Source organism: Chionomys nivalis, chromosome 19 (assembly GCF_950005125.1).
Source record: "Chionomys nivalis chromosome 19, mChiNiv1.1, whole genome shotgun sequence".
In the NCBI taxonomy this organism is placed as follows: Eukaryota; Metazoa; Chordata; class Mammalia; order Rodentia; family Cricetidae; genus Chionomys; species Chionomys nivalis.
Genome location: NC_080104.1, coordinates 4,673,529 through 4,688,418, shown reverse-complemented (window position 1 = coordinate 4,688,418; position 14,890 = coordinate 4,673,529). Strand labels below are relative to the sequence as shown.

The 14,890-nt window shown below is 37.4% G+C and overlaps 1 protein-coding gene across 1 annotated transcript in view; it reads left to right on the top strand.

Annotated features, from left to right (window-relative positions):
- Kcnh8 (potassium voltage-gated channel subfamily H member 8) overlaps window positions 1-14,890 on the top strand; it is a 461,323-nt gene that overhangs the window by 50,434 nt on the left and 395,999 nt on the right. The window lies entirely within an intron of this gene.

Sequence of the window (14,890 nt, the reverse complement as noted above, 5' to 3'; positions counted from 1 at the left end):
GGGAATGGGAGGTGGTGGCAGGGAAGAGGCAGAAATCTTTAATAATTAAATAAATTAATTAATAAAAAAATAAATAAAAGTTCTTGCAACTGCTGCATATATTCCTACATACATATTAAATGCACATAGATATATTTTTCAAAAATCTCTTGGCAACATATATCTCACTATTCTATATATTATAAATGATCATGTGTCTTCAGGTATATTCAATAATATATCTGAAGTTGTTTAATTGCTGAGAGTTTTGTTGAACATGCTAAGTGTGCTACTAAAGCCAAGTGATATAGAATATGTTATAACCCAGTCTATCACACGAGCATCCCTCGGCCATTTTCCTGATATGATGCCATGGTTAGGACTCAGTGGCTTTATAATAAAATAGGGCTTCTTTAAATTGTCAGACTATATATTGCCATGTGGTATGTTGGCACAAGTTTTTACTACAAGACTAAAGAACTTAACAACTCATTCAATGAATTTTTAATCCTAGTAATTAGAGAGGGTCATTTTTTTTCCACACTTCTCTCTAGAATCCAGTTCTATCCCTGTTCCAGAGGTAACAACTGATTAAGCATAATTGGCTTTTCACAAGAGAATATCTCACAGATAAGCTGTTTACAATGGCTGAAATGTATATCCAGATTGAAGAGTAGCAAGGTATGAGGATTTGTGCAGTAACCCCAGCCTGTGCAGGCTGAGCAGCTAACTTAAATATAATAACACAGGGAGAGCATGGTTGAAAATGCATAATTTACTCATTTTTAGATATCTACCTTTAATGATGATGGACAAATAACTAATCATTTATTAAATATTTATGTATACTGAAGTTTTATATTCAAAAACAAAGTCAACACTTCTTCAGAATTACAGAAAGCCCTACAGTTCACAGCGGAAAGCACAAAACTTCTGTGCCGACACTTGCATATCCACTTTTTCTGTATCTGGGTGAATGCATCATCGCAGTTAGTCAATGTGATTTTCAACTCATCTAAGATTTTGCATTCTGTGTTTATCTTAGAATGATCATCATTTATCTGTTACACACTTGATTTTCACCAACGGTGTATACTAGCATCATCGAGCAGCTGTACTTTAGACTGCAAGTTTCTACAAATGTGGAGATGGGAAGTTATATGCTATTTGTACAGCAAGACTACATTGGTAAAGTTCTGACCTTAGATTCATGCTATTTGATTAATTTACCCTCAGGTTTGGCAGGAATGTCAAGGAAATGTTTTTTAAAATATAAGAAAAATATATTAACAATTATTATGTAAAAATTATCAATAATAACAAAAGACCCGCATCATGGAATGATGAGGTGAGGACTGTAGGGAGAATGAGGGGTAGGGATAAAAATACATTGTATAAATGTATGAAATTTCCAAGGAATAAATAAATATAATAAAAATTACATTAGGTATTCATACACAAAGCTAAGGGCACCTTTATTCCAACATGTTTATACATTCTTCTTTCATTTCATTTCTACTTAATAATTGTTTAAAATATTTTTTTAAGTGGCAGGGGGCATTTGTGCCTTATGTTATTTATCTTGATAGCTCCTCTGGCCCAAGGATGGTAGTGTTTCTGCGCTGCAGGTCTCAGCATTGGATCTTAGTAACATTATCAGCTGCTACACAGCAAAACTCTGGTTATTTCTTTAATAGTGTCACCTTTTTTCAATTTTATGTCACTAATCCAGTAAAAAAATTAAATTAAAAACAAAAACAAACTCTCTTCTTTCATTATATATACCAATCCAGGTTCCTACTCCCTTCCCTCCTCCCATTCCCTCTACATACCCCCTTCCCCGCCACCCACTCCTCAGAGAGGATAAGGCACATTGCTTTGGGGAAGGTTCAAGGCCCTCCCTACTATACCTAGGCTGAGCAAGGTATCTATCCAAAGAGAATAGGTTTGAAAAAAGTCCGTACAAGCAGTAGGGATAAATCCTTGTGCCACTGACAGTGGCCCTGCAGTCTGCCCCAGCAGACTGTCACCCACATTCAGAGGAACTAGTTTAGACCTATGTTGTTTCCTTCCCTGTCTGACTTGAGTTGATGAGCTCGGGTAAACTGAGTGTCCCCATCACGGTCTTGACCTCTTTGCTTATATTCTCACTCCTCCCACTCTTCAGCTGGACTTTGGGAGCTCAATTCAGTGCTCTGATGCAGGTTTCTGCCTCAGTCTCCATCAGGAGCTGGATAAATGTTCTATGGTGATATTTAAGATATTCATCAGTCTGACTATAGGGTAAGGCCAGTTCGTAGTCCCCACATCTTAATTCAGCAATTTCTTAGGCAACTGAAGAGCTATCCAGACTGATATTATCCATTGCATCCATTACCCAAGACAGACTAGGCACACAATACCTTAACTGTACCACACCAAAACAAGAATTTTCATTAAATTCCATTCTAGTTTTTCTTCAAGTGCTTTACTTTATTTAACTCAAGGGAAAACACAATAATGTTGTTAATGTTTTATATTAACACTATTGGATAACAATTCCTATTTCTCTGAAAAATATTAATCAAATTTAATTTTATTCTAAAATCAAATTACACTAACATAACAAATGAAAGGTCATTTCATTGTTTGACAGACTCATCACTAATTTAAAAGATAAAACTGTCATAATTAACTTCATAAGCATGTGGTTTTTTGCACCAGATTAGTGAGTCAGGAGATTTGGATAAAAGTAATCTCACCTTTGTGTTAGAATTGCAATTGCAAAAGGCCTCGGAGGCTTATGTACTGGTTTGTTCATGTCTGTCTTGTCTTATTTCTGTTTCCCGGCATCCTTTCTGGTTTAGTATCTGTGAAAATTTTCCAGTTTTTAAGGATAAGCTATTATGATTCAGATAGCAAAATGAGCTGAAGTAGGTTCGATAGACTAACTTTGCTCGCTGTTTCTGCCAGTCTGGACCAGAACTGTGAATGGGCCATGATCAAGAACGTTTCTCATTTTAAACAGAGTTGAACGTAAGGGATAACGACCAACCTATCTGCATTCCCAGCCTTCTCTAAAGTCACCCACCTGTGAGAAAACAGAACATGGGTAGTTTCAGTCTGTACAGAGTAACTGCAATTCTGTGACTCTAGTTGGCATTGTTTGGGGGAACCTTTTATATTTTGCAGTAAACACTTTATGTGCTTCCTCAAATGTTAGATTGGAAAGTTCTTTTAAAAATTGGTGATAAGTAGTAACTTGAGAAAGTTTGTTGACATTTTCTACCTATTATGGAGACTATATACATGCCATTATTCACTTGACAGGGAGAAGTTTTAAATTTGCTGAAAAACAAAAACATCACTTGTGACTGGAGAGTCTCGGTGGTTATGAGTTGCTTTTTCAGAGGACTGGAGTTCAGTTCTCAGCACGGACCCAGTGGCTCTCAACTGTCTCTTACTTTAGATCCTTGAGACAAAATGGCCTCTTTTCGCTTCTACAGACATCTACAAATACTAGTGGCCTACACACACACACACACACACACACACACACACACACACACACACAAGACATACAGAAGCATACACATATAATAAAATAAAAATAGTTTAAAATTACTGCTTCAGTATTAATTCAGAATGGCAAAAATTTCATTATGATTTCACATATGTAACAGACAGTAATTTTTGCACAGTGCTTGCAAACAAGAACACAGAGGAGTGGTGCTTCACCAAAGGACACAACGAACTCGAGAGGGGACCCTCGGGACCCTCCACTGGTAGAAGGTATCTAACCCGGAATTTTGTAATTGTACTTTGAAATGTCTCAAATTATAGGGACTGTTTTGCCAGAGTTTTTTATATTAATTGGATACATTTATATATTTTGACTTGCTTATATTTAGCTAAACTTCTAAAATAGTTATAATACAGACCAATTGTTCATGCTGTTTTTATCATAGCATATTTTTGCAGAGAGAAATTTTTCTAACAAAATTAAAATACAGTATCTGTAAGAAGAATTACATGTTTAGAAATAAAAATGTTAAAGTTGAAAAATACTCAATGTAACATTATTTACTTTTTGATAATCAGGAAACTTAGTATTCATAGGAAAAATTCTTTTCATTCCAAAACCGACACTATATGAGGAGTGAATTGGAATTGTCTACAACTCATATGTAAAATACATACATTGATAAAGTAAAGCAGAAGTACTAAAAACAATAAAAAAAACCTATCAAGTTAATGCATTTTCAGCACAAAAATGGTGACATTTTAGGGATGAAAACAGTTAAGAAATGTCTAAACTATACAAACATGCTAAACTCTCTTGCTTGTATTGATACTGATCAACTTCAGCAAAAATTTCAAGTATTTTATAGGACTATTTTAAGTTTACTAATTTGCTTTAGTATATCTTTTGTTTAAACTTAAGTTATCTTTGACTTAATCTTTGATTAAAAAGTGAGATTGTTGTATATCTGAATGGATGTCGCCCACCCTGTATCTACTGTTATAATAAACTTTGGGAAGTGTGTTAAGGAGGCTGGAGAGATCGCTCAGCGGCTAAAAGCCCTGTGCTCTTCCAGAGGACTCAGGTTCAATTCCCAGCATCCACATGGCAGCTTACAACTGTCTCTAACTCCATTTCTAGGGATCTGGCACCTTCATTCCAAACTACATAAGATAAAGTTAAATAAAGTGTTTTAAAAAACTATGTTAAAAACCAAACCAAAACAATAAAACTAAAATAATAAAAAAGGGAGTATATTAATGTTTACTTAGTGTGTTAATTCTTAGACTTTTATCTTAGAATATCGAATAGATTATTGCATTAGTTTACCAATAAGTGGAAGGAAAATTGCCAATATTTATTTATTTATTTATTTATTTATTTTTGATTTTTCGAGACAGGGTTTCTCCGTAGCTTTTGGTTCCTGTCCTGGAACTAGCTCTTGTAGTCCAGGCTGATCTGTGGTGGTGGCACATGCCTTTAATCCCAGCACTCGGGAGGCAGAGGCAGGCGGAAAATTTTTATTCGCTTTTAAAATTATATAATTGGGGTGGGGAGAGATGTCTTAGTAAACAAGAACACATAGTTCTTATACAGAGGGCTTTTATTATACAAAGGAGTTTGATTTCCAGCATCTGTGTCATATGGCTCAGGGGACTCATGTGTGTGTGCATATAATTATGGCTCTCACTTATTGTTAATTGTAGATTAAAAGGTGAGCAGTGGCCTCTCTGCTCTTATGGACTCAATCAGAAGAGTCGGGTTCCGCCGTGATGTTCTGCTGCTGCTGCTGTCTGCTTTCCTTTCTGTAGTCACATGTGAGCTTGTTAACAGAGTCAAATAAATGGGCTAGCTGGAGAATCTGTCTCTTACAAACTACAGCTTCTTCACTGTTTTTCCCTGACCCTTTCCTTTTTAACTGAAGACATTTTTATGGATTCTGGGTTTATAGCATATGAAATGGTACAAAAAGCAGACATTTTCTGATAATAAGTCATTTAAAACAATTCCTCAGAACACATATAATTTTATTAATGAAAACAAATCATGTACCAATAAGATGAATGTTATTTATTTATATTTACACAGCAAATTAAATCTTCGCTGAATATTTGATACTGCAGGAAAAAGAGCACTTACAACTTTTTTGTTGTTGTTACTGTTGATTCTTTGATTTTCCACTTGTAATTGCTGAGGATGCAATTACACCTAAGTAGATAGCATAAACGTGGCAGGGGTATACTTAGCGCTACTTCAGAGAGTCAGGTGAACAGCTCAAATAATAATTTAAAAATAAGTAAAGAGTCTAACAATATAATTTAAAAACAGTAATTTGATTTCTACATGTTGACTAGTAATGCAGGAAAATGTTGCAAAGTATCTTTTGTAAGTAAAGCTTTGTGTTTCTGTAAGAGCAGAAAACTTTGTTTACATCACACCACTGCAGTTCTTAATATGCAAGAACCTTAAATGGGAGCATAGGTAAGGTGTCCCAGGCAGCATTAATCCTATTGCACTCTCTGAGGACAAGCCTAGTACAGAATTCTCAAGCTGTGTTCAGAACTGCAGTGAGGTCACACTGAGTGACACGGGCCAGCACTGCCACAAGCACCTTAGATGCATTCAGTGTTTGATTGTTAGTTCATTTTTGGTCAGTGAACATTCAGAAACCTTTCACTGTTCCCAAAATTTTTACAACCTCTGCATCCAGTTGCATAACCCCATCTGGTGTTGGGATGCACTGTTTATAAAACTGTCCTTTACACTACAGCAGCTCTCAGTGGAGGATGGACAGAACCTCTTGAGCTTTCTGTCTTAGCCAAATTGGTGTTCCAAGCTATCTTCAAGCTTTAGTACTCTTTTCGCAAACAGACGTCCTGAAGGGGTTTCAACAACTGTTACTATGTAAGGTTGTTGATTTTACTTCCCCTTTCAAATTCGTATTTTGAGCAAAATAATTTGCACAAACTAACAGAACATTGGTATTTTATTATTTTACTTTTTAGTGCTAAAGATCAAATGTAGGGTCCTCCACAAATTGTACATGTGCTCTATCATTGAGTGTCGCGGACTGACTCTCTTGGAGATCGAAGACCAAGGGAGAACAGGGGTGAAGGCTTAGGAGAACCCAGGATTTGGCAAATGACAGACAGACACAACTCTAATGAGATTTGAATTTGCCGCAACTTTACTAAAATTTAAACATCACTTTTAAGAGATTACAGAAGGAAGTTGGCAGACATAAAAGTTTTCATAGAAAAATGATTATAGACAATTGATTATTCTCAGCAAGTCTTGTGGTCAGGGCCAGGTGGGCAGAGCTTTTTTTTGAAATTTGTCTCACACCACTAACTAACTGTGCTTTCTCATGGCCCTAAATCATATCTGCCCTCAAGGTAACCAAGGTAACCCAAACACCACTCTTTAACTGTGCTTCCTCATGGCCCTAAATCATATCTGCCCTCAAGGTAACCAAGGTAACCCAAACACCATTCTTCAGGATTCCACCCCCAGGGTTTGTTTTAATATTGAATGACTGACTTCATGTTATCAAGAATACCTGCCTTTCTTTCCTATCTAAAATGCACCAGGGGTTTCTCATTCTGGTTAGCCTCTCCATAAATGGTAACTCATGCCATTTTATACATTTTCCTTTATAATTTACCCATCTTCTACCAAATCTCCTATCATGGGCTCTTTCTGTTCTAGGGTATCTATAAATTCCCCCAGAGAGCGAGCTGAAGTTTTAATTGTAACATTAATGACCTGAATCAAGGGAGGGAACTGACACATCAGTTCCTCCATATTCAAGGAGCCGTTGGAAATACTTCCTGGTTCCTTGAACAGATTAAGTTTTTGTCAAGAGAAAAATAGAACAGAAGCAGAGTCAATGCAAGAAACCATCGCCAGGAACAAAGTGAACGAGATTGTTGAGGCTGATCAGGTACCTCAACTCGAGCAGACTGCCAGGGAACCGCCAGGGGCCAAGCTCCGGGAAGCACGAGCCCCTCATTTTGAGACGGCCACCACCTGAGAGGCATTTTGTCACACAGGCGGGACAGCCGTGGATGTGGCAGTTCCCCGTTTTTTATTTTTTAAATGAAACTCTAACATTTTTTGTCTGATGGTAGAAACAGATTTGAAAAGACATTTTAAAAGACAAGGAAATAAGATAACAACAAGAATTAGTAAAAGACCAAGGACAGTCATGAGAATAATATAGTGGAGACAATCCAAAGGATTTAAGGCTCTCATGTTTAATTTTAATTTTTTAGCCAATGATTTGAGAGTTTTTATCTGTAAATGAGCCTGATTCATAGCTGAAATATCTTTCTGTAAGGCACCCAAATCATGAGTAATGTCATTATCTTTCCATACCCCCTGAAGATGAGCTTTTATTTTATCCCAAGGTAAAGAAGTATTATAAGGTAATGGAGAAACACAAATTGACTGAAATCCATTATGGCATTTAGTTTTTTGTAAAGTCTTAAGATTAGCTACATCTTGTCCCAAAGCCAGCATTATATTTTTTAACATATTAATTTTTATTTTTAATTTTGTGTCTATATTTGTTTGTTTTATTAAAGCAAAAGTAATATTTTTATTTAAAGCATTTACATAATGAGCAGTATGAATTTTCTGAATTAGTGCAGTAGTAGCTACTGCAAAGGTAGTTACAATAGAAATCAAAGCTGTAATTTTTAAGATAAGAGCAGTAGCAAATCTCTTTGGCAGAATCAGATCATTTAAAGAAGTTAATACTCTTAATGTAGAGTTATTGTACCATGGTTCATCTCCCAAATCTACAGGTAACATTACAAAAGGAGGTCTTCTAACAATAAGCATAACATTTAAATTCTTAGGTTTAGCAGAGGTAATACAATTAGTTAGTTTACAAGAATAACAGTTTATATGATAAGATTTGTCTGTTTGAGAGATCTTAACATGAATTTGTTGCCCTAAAAGCAAAGCATTAGGATATGAAATACAAGCCCTAATTCCATAAGGAAAAGTTTTAGAGGTGCCGGGTCTCTTTTCTAAAAACATATTGGTGGCAGCAACAAGTTTAAACAAATCATTATGAATCATAGTAACATTACTATCTGGAGCCTTTGCTACCCAAATTGGTCTTATAAAACCAGGAGAAAACCAATGTCTGATCTTTTTTTTAAAAAGATTTTTTGGTTTATATCCATGAAATCTGTTATTATGATTTTTAATATATTTTACATAATTTTCATCCCCAGAAGAGGCTGAATAATCCCAAACTTTTAAGGAGGTCTTTTTTGGATTGTATTTGGTGGCAGCATTAGGAAAGCCACAAGTTAACCACGTAGGAGATCTAGTTAATGAGGAATCCCAAAATTGATCTTTATGACCATATTTGTGAATACAAGAGGAGATGGGCATATTTATATTCTTTTGAAAAGTTTTATTATAATTAGCAAAACCTAAAGTTTGTATCTGTATCCCCATATCCATCTCTTATTAGGCTCTGCATGGTCAGGAGCGTCAGCTAAAAAGGTCCGATAATTGACTGGTAAGCATCCATCCAGCATTTTTTCTTGTAGTGTCAGGCAAATTGGAAGTGAATCTGCTCTCCCCTCATAGGATACATAAGAGGAAATCTTAGGCCTGACATCAGAGTCTTGGGAGCCGCCTAGTATCAAAATCCTTATCGGTTCCCTATCCAGCCAGCCCACAGGCTGTAATAAGGGGGGTTGGGGAACATAAGCCCAAAATGCTGTGCCTTTTACAGAAGGGGGAGCTGAAATAAGGGCAAGAAAAGAAGAAAAGCAACAAAATACATGCAAGGAGTCAAAGGCTTTTTCTGATTCTCAAGGAGATTTTTGGCCTTTTTCACTAAAGTGTGAATCTTCGTCCAAGTGAGCCGGTCTTTTGGTTTCTCCCTTAGTTTTAGTTTCTGCAAACCGCAAGTCACTTGTCGGAGCAGCTGCTGCTGTTGTCTCTTTCTGAGTCTTTTTCGTTTTCAGCGGCGTTGGTCTCACCAGTCTGTCCAGGATCCAGATGGGGGAGTCCGCATCCTGTGGGAACACACAAGCATACCCTCGCCTCGAAGTTATGAACACATCTGGTCCTTTTCATGTACCAGACAAAAGATCCTTCCATAAAACTTGGGGAAGACTTGAGTTGATCTCAGCTGTTCAATGAACCATAGCAGGAGTTTTTCCTTGTTCATTGGTGTTGAGGTGATTAATAACAAATAAAGCATGTGAAAGTAAATGATGAGGAGTGAAATATGTATTAGCAGATTGTAACCGTTCTATCTGATTTTTTAGTGTTTGATGGGCTCTTTTAATTATAGCCTGTCCTTGAGGATTATAAGGAATCCCAGTAGAGTGACTTATTTTTTATTGAAGGCAAAATGTTTTAAATGCTTTAGAAGTATATGCAGGGCCATTATTCAGTTTTTAACTGAAAAGGCTTGCCCATTATAGCGAAACATTGGGACATGTGCTGTACCACATCTTTTACCGCTTCTCCTGTTCTTGCTGAGGCAAATACCAGATGTGAGAAAGTATCTATAGTGACATGTACAGAGCTTAACTTTTCAAAAGATGGAATGTGAGTAACATCCATTTGCCAGAGGACATTGGTTTTAAGTCCCCTGGGATTAACCCCTAATTTTAAGGGATGATAGGTTTGAGGACAATTAGAACAATTTTTAACAATCTGTCTTGTTTGTTCTCTTGTGATGTTAAACATTCTTTTTAAAGCCAGGGCGTTTTGATGATGTAAGGCATGACTTTTTTCTGCCTCCATTACTGTGGAGACAACTGTTCTTGTCAATAAATCTGCCATAGCATTACCATGAGCCAGAGGTCCTGGCAGGCTGGTATTCTTGTCAATAAATCTGCCATAGCATTACCATGAGCCAAAGGTCCTGGCAGGTTGGTATGTCCTCTTATATGACCAATAAAGAATTTTTCAGACCTTTGATGAATAAGAGTTTGTAACCTTTTTAGCAATGGAAGAATGGTAGAATTTCCAGAAAGTAAAGCAGTTTCTATAGCTGGAAAAAGATTAATAATATATTTTGAATCCGAATATAAATTGACTTTTTGAGGGAAAGTTTTAAAGGCTAAAATAACAGCTTTAATTTCTGCTTGCTGAGCAGAAGTCTGTTCTCCTTCCTCCACTAGTGGCTTCTGTCCTTCTACAAAAACCACAGCTCTTCCAGAGGAAGAGCCATCGGTAAAAACTGTAACTTACTCCTATTAATGCTTGATCAACAAATTTTTGACATAAGGTAGGACTATTTTTTATTAATATCTTTTAACAGGCCTTTGAAAATTAGCTGAAGGAACACTAAAAGCAAAATACTGGCAATCTGAGGGATCTAATTTTATAGTAAAAAAACAGTCTTGTAGATCAATTATAATCAATGACCATCCTTCAGGCACTGCTACAGGGGAAGGGAGACCTGGCTGTAAGGCTCCCATATCTTCCATGACTGCATTTACTGCTCTGAGGTCCTGTAATAACCTCCATTTTCCTGATTTTTTTTTTGATTACAAATACAGGAGTATTTCAGGGACTATTTGATTCTTCAATATGTCCCTTGTTTAATTGTTCTTGCACTAATTGTTCTAAAGCCTGTATTTTTCTTGTGTAAGGGGCCACTGATTTATCCATACAGGCTCAGTGGTCTTCCACGTGATTTTATCTGCATATAGTTCATTGACAGTGGCCCCTATGAAAAATGCTGATCACTGAGGTGATCCGCAGTGACTAATTTTAAATTTAAGTCTCCCATCATATCTCTTCCCCATAAAGAAAAGGGGAGAGAGGGTAAAACATAGGGTTGTATCAACCCTTCTTTTCCTTCTAATTCCCATTTAAGGGGAGTGGAACTCTGCATGACCCCAGATGCTGTTCCCAATCCCATCAATGAGGAGCCAGTTTATTGCGAAGGCCAATGTGTAGGCCAATCTGAAGCTGATATGCATGTCCTGTCAGCTCCTGTATCCAGGAGGCCCCTGAATTTTCTTCCATTCAACTTAATTACTTTAAATGATCTCTCATATAAGTGTTGTATCCAAGCTGCTGCTTCTGTTGACCCAAACTGTCCTGTTCCTCTCTCTGGCTTCAAGACAGGATTTGGAAGCTTAATGTAGAATAAGAGAAGAAGCTGAGCTATTCTCTGCCCTTTATGTATCTGAATAGTTTCTGACAATGGCCTTACCATAATCTTAATGTCATTTTCTGTATCTGCATCAATGATTTCAGGAAGAACTTCAAAGTTCTTCTGATAATTGGAACTTCTTTCAATTATGAGGCCTACTGTCTGAGGTAGCAATTGGCCCTTCACAAATGTAGGGATCAAGGAAATCCCGTCCCATTTTGATAAGATCATGTCCTTGGCACTAGCCAGATCCAGTCCGGCACTCCCTGGAGTTGCTCTAGGGAGTTGATGAATAGTGAATTCTGGAGCTGATGGATTCAAAGAAGAAGTCAACTCTAGAGAGAAGTCAACTTGTCTCACTATGGACTCTTTCTCATGCTCTCCTTTTTGTTTGGGGCCAGGAGAGAGCTCCTTACCTAGTTTTTTGACTCTTCTTTCTCATCCTCTTTATCCTCCTTATCAAGAGGAGATCCATCCTTATGAAATTTGGATTTACACTCATTCTTCCAGTGTTTTCCTTTTTTACACCGGGGGCATAAAGCCTGGAGGGCCCTTTCTATCACAGCCCTTGAGCTTTCTGCAATCCTTTTGCAGATGACCTGTTTTCCCACAATTATAACATGAGATTCCTTGGGAGGGGCCTTTTCCATTACCTCCTCCAAATGTCTTTTTTACATAGGCGCTGAATTTCTGTCCTTTCATGGCTGCAGCATAGGCCATACACTGGACTACAGCTGGTGAGGCATCCATACATGCTTTTCTACAATCCTGAATAGATAGAAACATTTTACCATTCTTAGTCATATGTTGCCCCATGGTTACTGAGATTACTTACACTTAACCGGTCAGCCTTTACCGGCGGGACTGCAGCTCCCTGGTAAGATCCGATCCTAGGTCCTGTAAAGAAAAGAAAGGAGGGAAAAGATTACCTGTCCTTCAAGTCCCTGTTTGGGCGCCACCTGCCACGGACTGACTCTCTTGGAGATCGAAGACCAAGGGAGAACAGGGGTGAAGGCTTAGGAGAACCCAGAATTTGGTGAATGACAGACAGACACAACTCTAATGAGATTTGAATTTGCTGCAACTTTACTAAAATTTAAGCATCACTTTTAAGAGATTACAGAAGGAAGTTGGCAGACATAAAAGTTTCCATAGAAAAATGATTACAAACAATTGATTATTCTCAGCAAGTCTTGTGGTCAGGGCCAGGTGGGCAGAGCTTTTCTTTGAAATTCGTCTCACACCACTAACTAACTGTGCTTTCTCATGGCCCTAAATCCTATCTGCCTTCAAGGTAACCAAGGTAACCCAAACACCATTCTTTAACTGTGCTTCCTCATGGCCCTAAATCATATCTGCCCTCAAGGTAACCAAGGTAACCCAAACACCATTCTTCAGGATTCCACCCCCAGGGTTTGTTTTAATATTGAATGACTGACTTCATGTTATCAAGAATACCTGCCTTTCTTTCCTATCTAAAATGCACCAGGGGTTTCTCATTCTGGTTAGCCTCTCCATAAATGGTAACTCATGCCATTCCATACATTTTCCTTCATAATTTACCCATATTCTACCAAATCTCCTATCATGGTCTCTTTCTGTTCTAGGGTATCTATAAATTCCCCCAGAGAGCGAGCTGGAGTTTTAATCATAACATTAATGACCTGAATCAAGGGAGGGAACTGACACATCAGTTCCTCCATATTCAAGGAGCCGTTGGAAATACTTCCTGGTTCCTTGAACAGATTAAGTTTTTGTCAAGAGAAAAATAGAACAGAAGCAGAGTCAATGCAAGAAACCATCGCCAGGAACAAAGTGAACGAGATCTTTGAGGCTGATCAGGTACCTCAACTCAAGCAGGCTGCCAGGGAACCGCCAGGGGCCAAGCTCCGGGAAGCACGAGCCCCTCATTTTGAGACAGCCACCACCTGAGAGGCATTTTGTCACACAGGCGGAACAGCCGTGGATGTGGCAATTGAGGTATGTCCTTAATTCTTAATTAATACAATTAATTTAAGCAAATTCAAAATAGTACTAGGGATGAGGAAGAGAGCCATTACCTCTTCAATGAAGGCTGAATGACCTATTAGTTTGACTTAGTTTAAAAACCATCAAGATGCTGATTAATGGATCTAAAAGTATCCTTCTATTCACACCCATCCTTAGGAGGTCTTTGCACCAGTTCATTCTGTCTTTCAAGTGTCCATGGTGAGTTATGTAGAAGGACAAATAATGCTACCCCAGAAGTATTTCCTAACAGAATCGTACATTATATGATTGTTGAAACACCAAAACCAAGCTTACGATAACACACTGAGTACAGTATCCACATGTATTCACTACCCATTAAGGTATGCATTGATTAACTCATTTATTTATTCATATATACAAGAGAACAGTGTGCATGCCATGTGTGTATATGACTGACAATGAATGTGAAGATCCAGTCTCACTTTTATTTTCTTACATTCTAGCAGAGTTAAATGTTGTTAGATACAGTTTAATGTAACAGGAATAGCTCTGTATGCATGTTATTATTAGGGGGGCAAGGGAGCTTCTTTTCTAAGAATTTAGAGAAATAATATTTTAATGTTACTCCTCATGCTAGGAAAGTTCTGATCCTGGGTGAATAGAGTCAGTCAATGTTCACCACCCTAGCTATTTCAACAAATGTGCATTCATGACTTATAAGCAGAATATGGGATGCAGAAAACTATTAATAAATCAGGATATTTGTTCTCCTGCAGGGAGTAGAGGCACATAGATCGTTTATAATAACCCACTGATTTTCTGATAAGGACAGGCTCCCTAGTAATGGGGGAGCACAAAGAAAAGACATTTAATTTGAGCTGAGGTGGTGAAAGATTGAGAATGGTATTATGGAAGACCTCTGTGGAAAAATTCCTCAGGACCATAAAGCACACTTTATGGATTTTGACATACATTGCTATTCTATATCATCTGTATATAACAGAACCTTTCATGTGACAAAATGTATTCAATCTTTCCTAATCACTGCTGGAGAGTAAAATCATTCAAGATTGAGAATCATTATTTTGGATGAACTATTTAAAGGATGAATTTAAGGATACAAATAAGAGGTGAAATAAAACATGAATGTAGTCAGAGATATTGCAGTGAGGAGGCAGAAGTTATGACAGCTAATTTGACAGACTTTGGAATGGCAAATACCATGAAGACAAGTGGTGTAGAAATGTCAGGGGGAGCTAGAAGGCTTCAGTGAGTTGTTGAAATGGGAAATT